The following is a 13768-nucleotide window of genomic DNA, read 5'->3' as shown; positions in this document are numbered from 1 at the left end:
ACACAATAAGTGTGGCAGTACAGACTTTTTATCGTCAAAGACAATTCAATATGCTCACTTGCTTTGTGCATATTCTTACACAGAACAAGTTTGTATCATGTTTGGAAGCCTCTTCATATTCTTTTTTGCATGTGTTGGGGGGGAAATCTTTCACACAGGCAAGGGTTACTTAAATATATCTACACATATGTGCATAGTTATATGTGAGTCAGAGTTTCCATTGAAAGAGTGTTTTTATGCCAAAACGTTTGTTGGCGTTTCGTTACAAAACTGTCCCCAAAAAGTTCATCCACAATCACCAATTGGACATTTTGGGGGTTATTGTTATCGGTCAGTGGGGGCTGGGAGAAACAGGGGTCCAAAAACCTTTCTTGCCTATGCACTTTCCAAAGGGACAATGGAACAGTGATACATAGAAATAATGGCTAAACAGAATTTAGGAGAAAGATAATATTTTACTCAGAAAGTGTAGTTTTCATAATTTGGTGTAAATCTGTTCAGCCATTCTAGAGTGATTATTATTGAACAAATAGTGATATCCATTGTCGCGGGACTCCGGTGGGAAACAATTATCAAAAAAGGTTTCTTACTGGCTGGTCCCTTTGGCTACCCTTCAGACCGATAGATATCATTGGCTGGCCATGATGAGGAAAAATGTTGCGGCTGCCGTCAACGATTCTGGAATTTTCCCACCAATGCGTGGGTTGGGTGCAGGGCCTGGCTGTGTTAAAGCATTTTTTTAAATCCCTGAAGAAAAACAAAGGTAGTAACATTTTAATTAATGTTTTTAAAATACTTAAAAATTCACAGAAAATGATCAACGTTAAAGTGGAGTATACATAGGTCTTATAATAATAAAAAAAATACTAGGTTAGAATAAAAAAAAACACTGACCAATACTCTGACATAAGTATAACTTGCCCTGACACAGATTTCAGATGGTGTCAGTAATGGAATATGTGAGGTCATAAGCAGTCCATCATAGCAGTGCAAGTTATACTTAACTAAATGTTGAAGGTTTAAAGTGCTGTTATTGTTAGGTATGGTAATAAGATTTTGGCTTACATTAAACAAACTCTTATAATTCACTGAAACAGGCAAATGTTTAAGCATCATTACAGTTATGTAATGAAATGAGTTAAAAAACAATGCTTAAAAAACAATCAAGGGGCAGGCCCTGGACGTATCATTACAGTGTCTCCCGAGCTGTTGTAACTGCAGCGACAGGCCCGGCACCTGGTTACCGGGAGGACACTGAATGCAGAGGCGCCCACAGCGGGACAAATTAGCTGCCTCTGTGGGCAGCAGGGGGTCCCAGTTGGCGGCCTCCCCCACCTCCCCTGTTAAAAAAACAGGTGCTGTTGGGCCCCTGGGACTCACCGGCCCAGAAACGATTGCGCACCTCTGGTGCGGCTGTGCGGATGGTGGGGCCTTGCCCTGACTGTTTTCCTGGGCCTGTGCGTGTACTGATGGAGCGGCATGGGCGATCAGCTGCCGATTCGGGGAGGAAGAAACCGGTAGACATGATTTCCCCCTCTTTCTTCTACCCTGAGGTGGGTGGTGCCTTCGTGCCTCAGGCATAGGGCCATGCGTGATCCTGTGGCCCCACTGATGCACAGGGGCACCCCTCGCTGAGTCTCATGTGACCCACGAGTTGATGAGCAGCAGCATGTCAGAATACCCACCTACTGAGCTGGAGTGACCGCAGTGGGGGCCCCAGCATCATATAGCCAGATAAATCCTTAATGTAATGCAGCGGGAGTACCGGCTGAGGCTCCCCCCCTGGCCCTGACAACGTGACCGGTATACTTGAGAGGTGTCCCCCGGCCTGCGGAACCTGGAACGTACCTGCCCATAGAACCCTGTGGGGTGAATGACTGGCTCCTTCTGGACACGCTGGGGCGGGTGTGCCCTGTTGCTCACCTGCAGTGAAATCGGCTGTAACATCATGCGGCAGTGTGACCAGAGCCACTAGGGCCACGTGTGAATGACCGGTCTTGGACGTGCATCCACGGTGCTGTATCCCACTGCCACTTACTGCCGTGAGGAGACAGACCCCTGGTCACCAGGCCAGCTGATCCTTCCCTCCTTCCTCCAATCAAGCTGGGATCGACAGGGAATACTGACCCCAACCAACGATCAGCAACCATGTGGTGATACCGAGGGCCACAACCCCTCGCCAGACAGACCAAAATGGACCAATACACGTCCGTGGAAACTGGGGCGACGTGCAGCTCTGCTGAAAAGAATGCCCCTGCGGCCACTGACCTCAGCACCATCTTTCAAACAATCAGCACTTCGCAGTCCTCTGTAGAGAGTAAAATCTGCGAAGTCCGAGTTGACATGGCTCTCATCCGGCAAGACCTCCGCAACGCAACAGCCCGGATCAAGGAAACCGAATCCTGTATCTCCACAGTGGAAGACGACTTCCAACAGTTGAAAGACTAAGTTGCATGCCTACAGACCCACACTAAAGAACTGCACAGCCGAAGAGGCTGAAAGCAGGTTGAGGCGTAATAACCTCCGCTTTGTGGGATTTCCAGAGGGTTCAGAGCAGGGCCTAATGACTGACTTCATTGATGTTGGATAAACTCGTGGGTGCCCAAGGTGGCTCCCACGAGCCACATTGGAGCCCAAGGTGGCTCCCCAAGGTTCGCACTCGAATGGGCACAACGCTCTCTAGCTCCGAAACCTACACCAGGGGAACCACACAAACCAATAATAGCACAGGTCCTCAATTCCCAAAAAACGGGACTCTATCTTTGCTGAAGCACGCAGGCAAAAATCTCTCACCTACCAAGATCAGTCGATAATGATTTTCTCTGATTACACGCTGGAGGTTCAGAGTCTAAGACGCTCATTTGGAGAGGTCAAGCAGAGGCTCCATGCCCTGGACCTTGGTACAGGCTTCTTTTCCCGGCATGCCTCCTTGTGGTTTTGCAGGACAAAACCCTCTTCTTTGATTCCCCTGAAGAGGCATGGACATGGCTAATGGAGGAGCGTCCTCTGAGAGTGAACACCCGTAGGGAAATATACATATTATGGAAAGATCTGGCTCCCCCCACATATGAGAAGTGGGTCCGTGTTGCGTTAAATATGGCAAAGCTTGATCATAGTGAAGGAGACATCTGGTCGCCCCTGGTATATTGGGGCAAAGAACTAAGGCGGGTCTGAGTAAGTCTAATGATTACACCAAGCCTCGTACAAAGAAGCTGGCCTGGTGGGGCCGAAAGCGAATGTAGGAACATGGACCTAGGGCATTCAGGATTAATAGTGTCTAATATGTTACGATATGAGGACACATTTTTTTTTTTTTAAAAGAGAGAGATTGAACACCCTGAGCTAATCCCACAAGACCCGTACCGGAGATGCTCGAGGGGGTCACCCAAATCACAAAATAAATGCACCGGATCACTCAAGTTGCAAGGAACACGACAAGCCAGATCAGAATCGCCCCTTGGCCCTGGGCTGCACCCACTAACCTGAGAACCCCGGAGCAACTCCCACATCTTGCGATGTGCCAGCGCCACGAGCAATTAGGATCCTGGGGACACTCCGCCCGACCTTCTCCTCCAGTTTTGGTGGACACAGACCTTTCCTGGAGACCAGCTATCCTCGAGTGCTAGCCTTGTTCAGGGGCAGAATACCTGACATACCAGGCATGGTAGGCTCGTCTTCAACAGCCATGACCACCACAACCCTAGTTCTCATGATGGTATTGATAAGAACATCCTTATGCGAGGAGGGGTCCTCCACAATTTCCCACACCCAAGCGTTTCAGTTTGTATTTTCCTTTTTTTTTCTTTCACCTGTTAGGGCCGACAGATGCTACGGAGGGGATGGGGGACCATTGTCCCTTTTTTATGCTCACTCACCTTGTTCATCACAACAGCATTCCTCTTCAGCAATATGGCACACGCACGCACAACCCGAGCCGTAGCAGCGCACCTATAGTCCCCAGCAGGCAGGACATTCCACTCGCGCTCTGTGTCCCCTCTGCGGACCCTGTTTCACACTTTTACCCACCATGACAGGCATCCACAATAATGGGGAACTACTCCGTATAATATCATGGAATATTAATGGGCTACTGGATAGAGTCAAAAGAACAGCTGTCTTGCGCTATGCACAGCGCCAAGCAGCCGACATATTGCTGCTCCAAGAAACCTACCTTTTAGGCAATAACTGTCCCTTCCTGGTGCGATAAGGCTACGACATTGTCTGTCACTCGGGATTGAACCGAGAGTCAAGAGGCATGGCGATCCTCATGCGGCGCCCTCTCCCATTTGTGCTGACCAAAGCCACTAGCGATCCCTTCTTAGTCCTAGAAAGTACCATAGGTGACACTGCCCTTAATCTACGATCCATTTACCCCCCACCATTGCTACTAACTCCCACCCTCAAATGCACTGCAGACAACATTACCTCTCTACCCTCCGGGATGACGATAATCGGAGGTGATTTTAATGCAATTATGAACCCGGTCCTTGACACGGCAAACACCCCGTCTTCCACCAGAACCACCCATGCTAACCTCTTGACAAATTGGGCGAACACCTTGGGGGTCTGTGACACCTGCAGGGTCTGGCACTCCCAGACCAAACAATACACACACACCTCGGCCGCGCACCACACACGCGCTACTACATCACGTCTTCATGCTTGCGCTTGACTGCAGGAAAATCAGAGACATTGCCATCCTCCATAGGGGTATATCTGATCACTCATCCCAGGCAATGGGAGTGAGAGACCCCCAGGCACACTGCATTCCAATCTGGAGACTGAACATGGTTCAATAAAACCCAGAAGAAGGTCAGCATTTTTCACACACTCCTTAGAACTCATCACAGTTCCTAAAATTGAAATGGAAACCCAAACAAATGATTTATATTGGTACTTATTTCCTACCTTTGTATGTGCCCCTTTTTGTGAGCCTCCATACCTGCCATTCACTGCAATGCATTTAAATGGGGACCACGTTCCCAAATTTTGTAATGGCTGTCATAACTTGTTTATACATGCCAATAGACGTGATTCATGCAGAATCTTGAGTTTTGGAGCCAAACTTGGCATAACCTTAGATGACCCGGTCATAACTTGACATCTGCTTCAACATAAACCAAAGGGGAAAATAAAATCGCCCACTTCCTAGATTGAAAATATTGGCATATATGCATGCTGTCAATGTTGAGCATCCAATTAAGGGACACTTTGGTTTCAAGGTGTGCTCACCCTGCCCCCTTATATATTTGTTTAATTCATTTTCAAGATGCAGGGACCATGCCCATGGATTCTTTAACAGCTGCCACACCATACTGTTCAGTTTGTAACTACCCAATCAGGATTGACCAGTCTTCTTTAGAGTGGCCAATCTGAGCACTCCCTTTCATTACCACCCGAGTGCCTCTTTAAACACAATTTTCTCAGAAAAGGCTGAATGAGCTTACACCAAATCATGAAAAGCAGTCTTTCCGAGTAAAGTTTAATCTTTCTGCCAAATTTGGTGAATTTCCATTCACTTAATTTTTCTGTAGTGCATCCTAAAATTTCAAATGTGTTGGGCCCTCTCTTTATCTCTGCCTCCTTTTAACTGATCCCACTTACACTTTCTAGGAAAAGAGATGGGATGGATTAACTTTGTTGGGGAAAACTAATGAAGTTCAGTCAACTGTGGCAAAACTATTAGTGAAACAAAGAACTCTTCCTATTGAAACTCCAACCTTACTATAACTATTTATTGGGAACTGCCACAGTGCATAATATATTCATTCATATATATATATTTATATATATTCACTGAAAAAACCATAGGTTTCACACCAGTTATAGTTAGGTGGAAATTTTACTCGCATAAAACCATTGAAATTCCAACGTTATAGTTAGTTGGACTCACTATAACTTGTGCGTGCAATGCGCTGCTGATGACGTCACATATTACATCACTCATTACATGGTCAGTGACATCACTCATGACATCACTGATGACATCTCAAATGACATCACTGATGACAACATCCTTGTGACAAAGTGGCAGACCTCCTATCAGCATAAAATAACCTTTGACACATACATTCAAAAATAGAAACTAACATTTTCTTAAAAAAGGAGAAACCAATACCAATTACAATAACTTATTAGGTAATTCCAACATCTACATACACATCCACTCATTCACCAACAGTTCTATATAGTCACTCATGCATGTACTTACTCATCATATGTACTCATACACCTATACATCCTGTTACACACTATACTCATCCATATAGTTACTCACACACAAATTCACACATGCAAATAAACTATCAAAAAACCATTTACTTGATTATACTGCTATATACACACCACTACACATACTTCTACAGAAACGGAAACATATTTACTCTCTTAAACAATCAATTATAAAAAACACATACTCACTAACCCACCCATACACACAATCATCCACCCATACAGTCTTGCACACATGCTGTCTTCAAAATACATACAAATAGTGAGTCACTCATTCATGCATCTGTGCTCTAAGTAATATCCCCCACCAAACCATATAGACACTGATACTGATACTCAAAAAAACAACTAATAACCCATATACACACTCATGTAGCTACTCACCAACCCATGCAGCCACTTATACACAAAGTGAGACACAGATACAGATATTTAAATATTTAAACATTACTCGCTAATATATGTATTCACTAAGATACATTTAATAAGTCAGTTAACCAATCAATTTTAGACATTTATTTACCCATTTATTCTTCCATCAACCTTTAGATATACATATATAAAAAATGTTTTTTTCAGAAAGATACACATTCACTGGATGATGTCATCAGTGATGTCATTTGAGATGTCATCAGTGATGTCATGAGTGATGTCACTGACCATGTCATGAGTGATGTAATATGTGACGTCATCAGCAGTGCATTGCATGCGCAAGCTATAGTGAGTCCAACTAACTATAACGTGGGAATTTCAATGGTTTTATGTGAGTAAAATTTCCACCTAACTATAACTGGTGTGAAACCTATGGTTTCTTCAGTGAATTTAATAGGATTTTTAAATGCTAATTCCTAACTATAACTGGTGTGAAACCTATGGTTTTTTCAGTGAATATATATATATATATATATATATATATATATATATATATATATATATATATATATATATATATATATATATATATATACATATATATATATATATATATATATATATAATATATATATATAAATTCTATGGCAAAATGAAACCCCTCATTTTGTTCCTTTTCAAATTAAATGTATTAAGTGTTACCACTTTATTCCAATCAAGATGACTTCGGGTGTGCCATACTTTTGTCATAAGTAAGACTGTTAGCGTTCTAGTTGTTCTTTAGAACACTCTGGGACATTGTGTCATTGGGCTATAGTTGGGCTACATCTGGCTGATATTTGGGCTACATTTGGGCTCTTTTGTCTGGTGGCCATCTTGGGAGACTGCATATCAGAATTTTTTTAATGAAATATAAAAGGATTTGAGAAGTCACTCAAAATGTGCCCTAATTTTTCTTTCTTCAGCACTAATCATAATTTCTATGGCAAAATGAACCCCCTCATTTTGTTCCTTTGAAAATTAAATGTTTTAAATGTTAACACTTTATTCCAAACAAGATGACTGATATTTGGGCTACATTTGTTTTTTTTGTCTCTGGTGGCCATCTTTGGGCTACATTGGGCTACATTTGGGCTCTAACATATATATAGCCCAATGTGGCCCAATATATATTTTTTCAAAGTTAATTTTCGTAAAAAACACTGGAGCATATATCTTGAGACATAGCAAAGGCACATCGGGGGTACCAGTCCCTACAATTTTGCCAAGTTTGGTGGAAATCCATTCAGCCGTTCGGGCTAAAAGTGAGGTCGACCGCCCTATGGAAATTAACATGGGGAAAACACGTTTTGGGACCCCCCCTTTTATCTCGGCCCCTGCTTGACGAATCCCCCCCAAACCTTTAAGGAAGGACCGGGACTCCGCGAGGCAAATTTGAGGAAATTTTCAGGCAGATTCGTCAACCGGCGCCAAAGTTATTCACAATAGAATTTTGAGATTTTGCATTGAAAAAAATCCTAACTATAACTACCTACTGGTGACCGCCAGTAGGTAATAGATATATATATATATATATATATATATATATATATATTTATATATATATATATATATATTATTTTTATGATTAACTTATTTGTAGAGGTGACTTTTTTAAACAAAAAAGTAATGTAAGATACCATAGAATACTGGTTAAAGGAGAACATCTTTTGTTCTTGACTTAACGTTTTCTACATGAACCCGGCAGTGAGAAGCAACGAATCATGTGATACTTTGTGTCATGCACAATGGTGAAAACATGAAACTCAGCAATTACATGAGAGTATACCAGCATAAAAACCATTGCCCAGGCCTACTTGTTTGAGAAAGACCATGTTTAGACGAGTTGTATTACTGACTGAATACAAGTTGATTAGTTATGATTTTGTTTTGCCTCATAGTTTATTTGGGAGCCATTTTTTAATGTTATTATCCTTTAGTAGAAATTGATGTTTTGTCCTTCTCAGAGAGATCTGAGGTCAACAAATAGCTTTGAGGATGTTGGTTGACTGATACAGAGACAGATGGGTAGCAACATACTTCCTAAACCTCCTTTGATCTTTATCAGCCCCTGGCTCTCCATACCACTAGCAGTGGCGTAGCTAGGGGGGGGGCGAGGGGGGCGGTCCAGCCCCGGGCGGCAGCATTTTTGAGACGGCCAGCGGCAGCGGCACTGGAGGCCTGTTGTGGCCGCGGCGGCCCTTATAATTTATTTGGGATTGGGAACGAATGAACACAGTGTTCCCACTCCCCAAATAAATTATAAATGCGGCCGCAGCCGCAACAGGCCTCCAGTGCCGCGGACGCCACCCGGGGCCCAGTAGACAGTTAAAGTGCAAAGCCGGCCGCACTCCAGCCTGCACTCCGACCTTCTGACCTGCTGCTTTCGTTAAATGCAGGCTGCACCTGACAGTGCACACAAACGCGGGATTTACTTTTTTGCAATTTAATTGAAAGCACCGGAGTGTCCGCCTGCAACAACAGTGCTTTCAATTAAATTGCCATTGCCAAAAACTAAGTCCCGCGTTGTGTGCACTGTCCAGCCTGCAGTTACCCAAAGCAGGTCAGGAGTGGAGGCTGCAGCGCGGCTTAAGTCCCACTCCCGCTGCGTTAGTGTGTCACTGTCCACACCTACGGACAGGGGTGGCCTTAGGCATGTGCAAGCTGTGCACCTGCACAGGGCCACCAAACCCCAGGGGCCACCTCGCCAATATATATCCTTAATATATTAATACTCTGAGGATGGATACATATTTGCGTTGCGTCCCCTGGCAGAGATTTGGCGGCCTGCGGCTCTGTTCCACTTCCAAACACCCTGACCCTCCCCCCTCTTTACTGGCCTCTATGCTCTGCCCCTCCCGGAACCCCTCTTCAGGGGCCCCTTATCTACGCTCCCTGCCCAGGGCCACCATAAGCCTAGAGCCGCCCCTGCTACAGAGCAAGCTTGCCTCTGTTTGGAGATTTCCAGACTCCATCAGACATCCAAAGAGGGAAGGCTGGGAGAGGGGCCTGCTGCTTTACTCACACGCCTACAGATACCATTTTTTTCATCTTGTCAATGATTGTATTCTTTAACCACTAACAAAGGGGCGGGCACGAACTTGCAGAGGACAGGGAGGAAATACAATTTCATCATCTCGCACCTCGGATGAATAGGTGCATAGCTTTGGTGATTGTCTGTGTCACAGTCACCTAAATTTTTACCCACAATGAATAGTGTGTTAAAGCTGCTTAATAGGTAACCAAAGCTTCCTCTGTAATGACGTTATTCTGAAAGATAACGAAAAGGCACAAGTATGTAGAAAAATCAGGGACAAAGCAAATGAAAAATTTAAAATTGGTTTAAAGATTTTTTGCTGACAACACATACTGAAAATCGTGGTTGCCAACTAAAATTATATGTTTTAAGGGTCAAATAGAAATTAAAGAGACAATAATGACTGGAAATACATTGAGAAATCGCACAGTTATTAAATAATGAAAGGAAATGCCTTGAAGTTATTGCAACAGTGGTGCCTATTCAAAAAGTTTTCTATGAGTGGAAGTAGTTCAGCCGGAGGGCTACTTCTGGTACTATTGAAAGCCTTTGTGACCGCTCCAAAATGTCATAGTCCCTATCAGTAAAAGAGAAAAAGAGGTCATTTCTTTTTGCACCAATTCTATATGAATATTGCCATTTTAGGTGTGTATTGGCCAGTTCACAAAGGCATACAATAGTAGTGACATTTTATTGCAGGAACACTGTCCAGGTGTACTTCTGGATATCCGTACATTGTGCAGATTTCCAGGGACTACGTCTGGAGAAGAAACGTTTATGGATACTAATAAAAGTAAAAAATCTAAGACAATAATAGATGTGGATTTCCTCTTTAATCTGTACCTTCATGAATCCGGTGCAGAGTCTGTTGCCTCTCTGGCTATTTAGCTTTAACCTTAAGGCTTAAAATGCCCTAGGGCATAGGTTGGGTGGAGTGCAGCACCCATTGTTTTTCTGCTTTTTTTTTCTTCTCAACATATTTTATTGAATTTCCATGGTACATTCTGGGCCGCGGCCCAACATATACGAAAGCAGGGCAAAATTATTTTGAGTGTACCAGGCATATATGGCATATTATTGCTGAACGTATATACATTACAACAAAAACAGTTTGACTCAGACAGATACAAAACTTGGCATAGCCAATAGGTCTCACCTTTGGGACCTTATAAGTCAGGGGTACCCAAACCGGTCCTGGAGGGCCGGATCCATGCCAGATTTTTAAAATAACTACATGTATCAAAATGGGGATATCCGAAAAATCTGTCATGGATCCGGCCCTCCAGGACCGGTTTGGGGACTCCTGTTATAAGTGTTTAGCCATGCAACAGTTGGTGTTGTTGCACTAAGGATATTGTAACTAAACACTTATAAGTTCCCAAAAGCAAGACCTGTTGGCTATGCCAATGCTTGTTAAATATTTTTTTATCAGGTGTGTTACATATGTGTGGTTGTTTTCAACTTCAAGCCAGCCTTATGCTCGACCAGTGCCGCATTATAGTACAAATAAGACAATGAGGATTGCAAGGTGTAGGAACCATATGTCATACTGGTAGACGTTTTAAGAGTATTCTGACTGTAGAAGCACAATTAACTCATGATTTAAAACGTACCACAGTGATTGGGTACAGTGATTAACTTTGCTAATAAGAATTTATTTCTACCCAAAATAACTTTGAGGTAACATTAGGATAATGAAAGACTGGGCCTAAAAAATAATCTTACCTATACCATGCAGTTTGCATGCAGCTTTTTGATAACAGTCCAAAGGAGACTGCTATATTAGGATTGTAACTTATGAACTGCAAATGACAAACAGATTTCTGTGACCAAAGCAGTAGCCCATTGATCTATTCACATAAAATACAGTTCTGTGATCTGTATGATACACGTTCTTTGCAGCACGCACGCTAACCTTCTGAGTTACTTTATGATGAGTCAAAACTACCTCTAGACAAAACCCTGATCTCTCTCAGCAGAAAAAAATAATCACCAGACTTATCTTGACATTTTTATTGTAGCCTGAAAACTACTGAACACACAAGCAACTCTCCAGCAGGTGCTTTTAAACCATAAGTTACTGCTATTATTTCCAAACACTGTTATATAGTACAAGGGATACCCAAAGGAGCAATAAGTGAGGGACTTTGGGTGCATATATTATTTCAAGGAACAGTGGTCCCTAACAGGCGTAGAATAATAAAAATTCATATAGATCAAAATTGAAATCCATATAGTCTGTCCAGCCGGACAGGGTTTAATAACATGAATGTAGGTATAGTCAATCAGTTCAGTACAATATCAAAGTGGGACACAGCCTGTGTCCTACTACTGTACAGAGATATTTGTGACATACAAAGACAAGTGAGGCAAGCATAGGCAGTCTGCATATATTCCAAGTTTTGCAGACAGATATTTACAGAGAATACACTGTTGTGATTTAGCAAATAATAAAATCAAATCATCCAGTGTAAGGTGTCGACGTCGTTTCGATCCCCTTAAAGTATAGCGGGATCATCATCAGGACATTAACCATTCATGCCTTTAAATTACTGAAACCACAGTCAAGCCCGAACATATATGTGAACCATACAAACAATAACACAATGCAATAGTAACAATAATAAAGTCGGGAGGGAAAAAAAAGGGGTGGGTAATAGGGAGGAAAGGTACAAAAATCATGAGAATTACATTCATATGAAAATTAAAATTAAAAGACATACATGACAAGTCTGCCAAGTTCAATAATCCGCTTATTATCGTTAAGTAAGGGGCATGAAGAGTGAGGATTCCAAAGTGAAATTAAAACGACTGATGGTAGAGATTCTGACGTGAGGGTAGAGCTAAGGAGCGAAAAAATGGTGGACCCGTGCACTTAACCGAGAGCATAATTGAATTGAGTTTGGCAAAATGGGCCCGCCGGGTGATTATGGCCGGAAAACGAATTTGTGCGGTGAGAAGCTGGGTGCAAGAAGAAATAGTGGACCCGTGCACTTAACCAAGAGCATAATTGAAATAAGTTTGGCAAAATGGGCTTGCCGAGTGATTATGGCCGGAACACAAATTTGTGCGGTGAGAAGCCGGGTGCAAGGCTTACCACAATGGTATGCGGTTCTAGTCTATGAAGGAGTCCGCTTTACGTAATTTTGAAACAGAGACCTAAAAGACCCAGAAATTACAGCATAAGGGAACAGTGCTGGTTCTGCGATAAATAACAAGCAACGAAAGGGAAGGATAAGCTTACCGCAATTGCAGGTCTGCTGGGAACGGGAAATCAATTGTAGCCCCTGTAAAGCAGAACGGGAGAGTTTTTTGGGATCAAGCCGCTTGAAATAAAAGAAGGCTTTGAAACTGAGAAGTAGAGGGCGGTTCTTACCGGGGAATTGACGCCATGGGATTCCGCTGCCAAAAAGCCAATGCTCAAGTGGACAATGGAGCGTAGGAGAATACTACGTTAAAAGGATAAGACGGTCATGTGATCATTACCACGTGACCCAGGGGTCTGATGGAAGCACTGGTTGGGGAAACTGTGGTGGCCATCTTGGAATATGCAATTATATACAGTGAAGGAGTGATTCGATAGAAGGTGCATGACGTGAATAGACAAGTGGTGAATAGATTGTGCACGAATTATGCGCAAGGAAGGAAAATAAAGCATAACATAGCAGTAATTTATATGTACATCGAACCCAATAGCAAGGCCAAGGGAGCATTTTTAATTGGATACTTTACATGCTCCAATCCAGAAGTTCATTTAAAAAATAAAGTATATTTCAAGTTCAAGGATTATAGGAGCGAAGTCCAGACCTCCAGTCTGTTAAGTCCAGTATGGATACTTTTAGTTCAAAGTATCCATTTCAGCTCCTCTTTATTCAGAAGTACACTCAAGACACCTCCTCTTGGTGGACTTTTCACCACATCAACAAGTGTCCATTTCAAATCCATTTCGGTGTGTTTCTTCTCCACAAAGTGTTCAACTAATGGCGCGTTGGGTGTCTTGCACCGAATTCGACTTTTGTGTTGGCCGATTCGCAGGCGTGCCTTTTGAGTAGTTTGTCCTATATATATCAGTTCACAACGACAAAAGAT

At 42.8% G+C, this 13768-nt stretch overlaps 1 long non-coding RNA gene across 1 annotated transcript; it reads right to left on the bottom strand.

Annotated features, from left to right (window-relative positions):
- Nucleotides 1-596: 596 nt before the first annotated feature.
- Nucleotides 597-13107, bottom strand: LOC147700875 (uncharacterized). Its single transcript, XR_015297145.1, has 3 exons — nucleotides 13056-13107; nucleotides 12924-12966; nucleotides 597-747 (listed from the first exon to the last, which is right to left on the bottom strand). It is a non-coding gene; the product is annotated as an uncharacterized LOC147700875 (long non-coding RNA).
- Between the last annotated feature and the right edge of the window lie 661 nt (nucleotides 13108-13768).

This window comes from Lissotriton vulgaris, chromosome 7, assembly GCF_964263255.1.
Source record: "Lissotriton vulgaris chromosome 7, aLisVul1.2, whole genome shotgun sequence".
NCBI lineage: Eukaryota > Metazoa > Chordata > Amphibia > Caudata > Salamandridae > Lissotriton > Lissotriton vulgaris.
The sequence above is the reverse complement of the archived record's forward strand: the minus strand, read 5'-3'. Positions and strand labels throughout refer to the sequence as shown.